Genomic DNA, 6,442 nt, shown 5'->3' with positions numbered 1-6,442 from the left:
AACCTTGCTTGATTTTGAATCACAAATTGTTTGGCCAATGTGTTTTCATACTGTGAGTTATTTAATCTTTAGAAGAAGCCAAGATAAAAAATTCAAGAACGTCGCAGGGTATAAAGGCCTTATTAATTGTAGTAAAGTAGTTCCTAAATGAAGGGAAGACAGTTGCAACTACTTCAACTGTGATGATTTTTAAACATATTAACATGAGGGTTTACTGTGGCTCTCTTTTTCAATTTAGAATTTCAGCTGTTTTAGTTGTTTTCTGTTTGTTTTTAATGCTAACACATATCAGGGAATGCAAAAAGGCTTAACACTAATGTTTGCCTATTGGTCCTTATCTGAATATCTAATATATTGCAGCAAAATACTGAAAGTGAAATTTGGTAATTGAGTTAAGGCCATGAAGTTTAAACATAATAAAGTAAAGCCTCTAAATCACCAGACTGTGCAAGAAAAAGTTGGTTAGTTCAAGTTTTTTTCCTAACCTTTTTGTTTCCTTATCAGTCTGCAGCCTCAGCTCCTCGGAGGTTCCGGGCCGCTCCTGATGAAGGCCAAAGGTACTCCGACCTGTTAGAGCTTTGAAACTCGGTCCCTGTTGAGATAAGGCAGGTGATGAACATTCTGCTCATCAAATCTCTCTCTCTATGTTCGTTATCAGCCTAGTCTTTTTATCATGTATTGAAATTGTACCTTTGTGTTTACCCAGTTTATCTAGGCTACTTGCTCACAACTCAATAAATACACACACTCACACTTGATGTGTAAATGTGCCTGATAACAACAAGGGTGATATTGGATAGTGGTGCTCAGTCCACTATAAATGTGGTTTTTTTTGCCAACAAATTACATTATTTAAGCCAGGGGTTCCCAACCCCCGGGCCGGGGGAGGTGTTACTTTCCGGGCCGCAAAATAGCTGTGAGTTTATCGTAATATTTGCAGAATTAAAAATATATACAAATATTTTATCATAATGTTTAATTATACCAGTCATATTATTTCATCCAGCAGCCTAGTTAAACTTTCACCAGAAAACAGTTGAAAATGGCTTTTAGGATGTTCCGAGGGATTCGGCGGCTCAGCCTAAGGTCTCAGCCTCCCGTTTGCACGAGAAAGTTACCGGTGCGCCAAGTAGGAAAAGGAGCACCAACCCACTCTCTTCAGTCTGCGTACAAAATACACGACTTTACACATTGAAAATGTGTGCAATAGATACGCAGAAGTCTTATTTTGGGTGCATATGATACTCTAACCATTCCCATTGAGATCTGAGGCCGAGTTTTGCGTGCATACGCCACGTTTCGTGCCTGCACCACTTATTTTTGTCCGGTCGTGTCTTGGTAGACCGGAAGCTGTGCACCACTTATTTTTGTCCGGTCGTGTCTTGGTAGACCGGAAGCTGTGGGGTTAATAAAATCATGTTCTTACTCAATACCAAGCCACGATTATTGTTTTTATTTTAAACCGTATAATGTCTGACTTTTTTTGCCGTTTTTGAGGAAAATAAATGGGCCTCAGAGCCTCAGAATACTGAAATCTGTATTTTTTTAAATCTTTTTTTCCCTTCTAATTTTTTATTCTTTTCTAAATAACACAGTCTTATTTACTCAACAATAACACACTATTATCCTTGTTTTTATTTATTTGTTTAATTCTATAATCTTGGACTTTTTAGCCGTAAATAAAGTCACCGGAAACAGACGTAGGCCTATAAGGGACATTTTGAGCATTATTGCGATACACACCACACACCCACTGAACTGATTACCCAAGATCCTCAGCTTGAAGCTCGGTGATTAGATGTTTTAGCCGCAATGGCTGCAGCATCAGGAGGCAGAGAGCTGTGCCTTTTTACGCACTGCCTTTACTGTGTTTACCTTCTTCAGAACAGTTTAACCCTCCTGTTGCCTTCGGGTCAAATCTGACCGATTTACTACTTTCATCAATCATGACTTTTTTGTTTTACATTCGATTGCATTAAGGCTTTATGATATCCTTCACAGTGGAAATTTGAACATATAAAATTGCTGATCACCACTGTCATTGAATTTTGGATGATTCAGTCAACTTAATAACACCCATGATGTTCCCGGTCAAAAATGACCGCCATAAAGAAAAGGAATTAGTAACCATCCGGATCAGATAAAACACAAACACCCACACACCCACACCCACAGACGCACACCCACACAAACACCCACACACACACACACACACACACACACACACACACACACACACACACACACACACACACACACACACACACACACACACACACACACACACACACACACACACACACACACCCTGGCCACCGGACGTCTCCTTCATAATGCGCCTTCTCCTCGTTTCCCCAGCATTCATTGGATTATCCGTAAATCATACAAACAAAACTAAAACGTTGATTTATCTGTTTTCCCGTTTTGGTTTGAAAACTGAATGACGTCTTCTTTTTTTTTAAACGTTGTTAATATGTTTTGGATGCATATTGTTCTAGTATTTGTTCAGGCTGTTACATACAATTAGTCTCTGTTGCTAACTGCTGGTGAGTACATTTTAAAATCAGTTAAAATTGACAACCGGTCCGCAATGTTTTTTTTATGTATCTGCCGATCCTTGGCACAATAAAGGTTGGGAACCCCGGATTTAAGCAACAAAGAATGTTTTTATGCCATCAATAGTATATCTAGTTTGATGGTACAGACATCATCTTGTGAATATATAAAAAGTAATGTATGCAGAAACATAAATCTAAATATGAATTTAGGTATTCTTAAACACTTGAAAATATGTTTAATAAAACCTAATAGAGGTAACTGTACCTGTAATGACAGTCAAATGGAGTTCTTTATTCTACATACCTTACAATTTATTGAAAGTATTTTTTTCTGAATACATAATCCACCCTTCTTCAAACCTAATCCCTACATTAGTAGGCTACATGGTGCATGGGAAATAGATATTGCATTAGGAATTTTCTTCCCATTTCGTCATATTGGAATCAGAAAGAAACTGTGCCAATTCATGAACTTGTTTCACAATAATCATGTATTTGCTTTGGCATGCCAACACGTCATGCTTCAGAACTGGTCCAGCCAAATGCCCTGTGTTATGATAAGGCTCAGAAATGTTTGTGACACACTGCAATTACTTACCCTCCCAATCATTAAAATTACCAATGTTCACACTCATTGTAACCGTTTTTTCCCCCCTACCGCCTTGTGAAGTAAATGTCTCTTTAACTGTAAAATGCTCCACTATATTCAGCAGCTTGTCTCTAACTGTGTCTGTCTGCTGTTTGGTTCTGGCAGTGTAAAGAGGTTAACCTTTTTTCTTAAAATGCATGCCTGCTGCAGCTGACACAAGTATAATAAGAGTAGTGAATGTAAACAGGAACAATGACTTGAAAGACGCTCAAATGCTCCTTTAAGATGGGGAACTGCAGAGTTGGGGATAATATTTGTTTTTTAGAATAGATTGATACATTGCTGAAAGAGAAAAATGGACGCATTGCATGTTATGATACACCGGGTGATGAGGGGAAAAGATTGACCGTATTTATAACATTTGGGAAATATTAATAATAATAGTATTTCAAAACTATTGTGGCTTCACAAACCAAGAAAACCAAAGAAAACAGGAATGCAATCAAATACCAGATCACATTCAACAACTAGAAATAACACATTAAATAAAAACAGTAAAAACAATGTATAAATGTCCCAAAAAAAGGAGGGAAAGTGGGAGTGTGTGGGAGGGAAAGGTCAAGATTTAAACAGGCAGAGAGCCAGTGAGGTTTGAAAAATATCCAACACTACAAAACTTAACAATAGTGCAATGTATTTTAGCGTTTTAGTGTTCTAGATCTTATAAAGCTTTGAATTAAATGTGAAAGAGACGATACAGTACCAGACTGACAATGACCATACCGAAATATTCAAGTTCTAACAGTTTCACTGATGCAAATTACATCATTCAAACAAGTGAATTTGATTTGCATAAAATTATTTCCCACACCTTCTGTTGATAGATTTGTGGCTCAGGCGCTGTGCACATGATGTCATTGCCTTCAGGAGGATTGAAAACACACTCTAAGAAAACAAGGTGTGGAAGGAACTTGGTCATGGCCTTCACAAACCTGCTAACTGTTGCAATACACAACAGAGAGGGTAACTCTAGACAAGGCTCCATTCTCTTTATAATCACTTCCATGTTACTTACTGTGCAAATTGTGTCAGAAAGTCAACAAAATTAGCTTTTCCGCATGACATGTTAATCCCCATTCACGCACCTTAAGCGAGTAAAAAGTGGTACTCCTGTCATGTCTCAGTAGACTAAAGGTGTGTACTTTTTTCAACATGCTGAAACACAGGCTGTGTATTGTATGACAACAGCTGTCCTGCAGTGCTGCTGAATGTGCTATTTGAGGCCGTGTCCTACTTTGTAAATGTTTGAATTAGATGTTGAACATTTACTTTACATTTATTGCACCATGCTGTTTGCTTATCATATCGTGATGCTCCACCTGCCTGAAGTATGTGAAGATACTGTAGCTTCACTGGTAATAATGTGCCTATTGTACTTAACTTTCACACCACAGAGGAGATAGTGACAATAAAGTTAATGCTGTGTTGAATAAGCGGGAACTCTGTCTCAGAAACATAAACTGGTCCACTTTTATTGACATTTGAGAGGTGTAAATGTTATATACAGTTGATATTGAGCACACACTGCATCCTTTATTTTGTTATTCATATTAAGACACTTGAAGGTGGGTGCATAATATTAAAGAAACTCCTCAATAGAATGCAGTCCAACTACAACGCCACAGGGCTAAAACATAAGATTTAATTACCACCTCTGTAACAGTGTCGGCAAAAACAAACAAGTAGACATGTGTTTCAGATTACATTAGATTGTACAAGCAAGTAGTTACACCTCAATATCTGTTATCTATGTATTATCTAGATGATTTATTTGATTATGACCTCCTCGTCTGCTTGAGTTATAGGGCTTCTAACTTTAGCTTAAATTTAGCCAGGACAATCTGTCTAAATAGAAGATATTTGTGCCCATGAGTAAAACTGTAAAACTGCGGGAAAGTGACCATCACAATAATTATTGTCTGAGCGCCTGATATGATATCTTAAGGAATCTAGGACTTTTTATATAACTCTATTTTATTTAACTTTACAATATCCTAATTCATCTGTCAAATGATTGTCAATACAATTGTAAATCAACAAGTCAGATAATCGTTGCAGCTCTGATTTTAATAATAACTACATTTGTGTTCATTATTTTTATGCTTGTAATGAACATACAGATGCCTTTCACATATTAGGTGGTTCATAACATAGATGACCTTTGAAAAGATACCTCATATTCCAGTATTACAATATGTAAAATTGTATGTAAGGCTTATTATATGAAATGTATTTAGAGTAAAAAGTGAAACCATGTTACTCCTACTTGTCTGAATGAGTTATATACTGTAGGCTGTAGGGCATTAACTTTATCTTCAACTGAGGCAAGAATCTGTCTTAAGATGTTCGGAGTAGAACAAGATTAACAATCCACTGCAAATGTGTTTTCACCTTTGAAGGACACAATGTCTGCATGGCCTGTTGCATCACGACTATAGACACTCAATCTTTCTTATTGCATTCTTGACAAGGAAAAATAGGAATGTGTGAGGCAATGGAGTATCACTTGTTGCATAAAAGTTTCTGTGTCTGTGAAAAATGCCGGATTAATAATAAAGACACAATGTTCAGATAAGCATTAACGGGGATATTCAGGTTTTCCTTGTGTTAAAAGATTATTATAACAAGTAAGTAAGTAAAGTTTATTTATAAAGCGCTTTTCACAGACAAAGTCACAAAGTGCTTGACAAAACAATAAGACGTCAACATAATTGATCAATGAACACACAAGCCACATGTCATAAAAGCACCAGAACATAATTAAGACACAATAAAACAAAACTTACAAACAAAATTTAAAACAAACAAAATAAAAAACATAGTATAAAATGGAAGAAAATTAAGCACACCGGTTACCCAAACAGGAATGTGGAAGTGTGGTAATCAGTGAGGAATGTTTGCTTTCCCATTTTATCAGAAGGGTGTTGGCTGACATCAGCAATTTCAACACTATCTCAGTCCCACTCTAAAAAAACTAAGCTGCAGTTTAAAAAGTGGTTTTACTTTGGATTAACAACACTTCCACTACCTAGAAAGAGCCTTTTCTTATAGAGACTGATTATTTCTTTAGAAACAAATAAATGATTGAAGTTTAAATCCCCAAACATTAAGATAAATAAGGCTGCTCTTACCTGATTTGTGTAGAAAGTCTCACTGTGGTTAGTCAATGTATGCCGGTGTGAGAGTCACTGATGTTTGGAGGAGCTCCAAACATCTCAGAGCAGTTCTCAGTGCT

The 6,442-nt window shown here is 36.8% G+C and overlaps 1 protein-coding gene across 2 annotated transcripts in view; it reads right to left on the bottom strand.

Annotated features, from left to right (window-relative positions):
• The window catches only part of eppk1 (epiplakin 1), a 23,969-nt gene extending 17,527 nt beyond the window's left edge, over window positions 1-6,442 (bottom strand). Inside the window, exons 1-2 of one of the 2 annotated variants that reach the window (XM_079655968.1) lie at window positions 6,339-6,442; window positions 486-592 (exon numbers count right to left, since the gene is read on the bottom strand). The gene's annotated coding sequence lies outside the window, so the exon portion shown is untranslated. Of the gene's footprint in view, window positions 1-485; window positions 3,215-6,338 lie in introns of those variants that run through there. The other variant, XM_079655969.1, reaches the window with a different exon arrangement.

The sequence above is a fragment of the Notothenia rossii genome (assembly GCF_949606895.1).
Source record: "Notothenia rossii genome assembly, chromosome: 10".
Classification (NCBI taxonomy): Eukaryota; Metazoa; Chordata; class Actinopteri; order Perciformes; family Nototheniidae; genus Notothenia; species Notothenia rossii.
The sequence above is the reverse complement of the archived record's forward strand: the minus strand, read 5'-3'. Positions and strand labels throughout refer to the sequence as shown.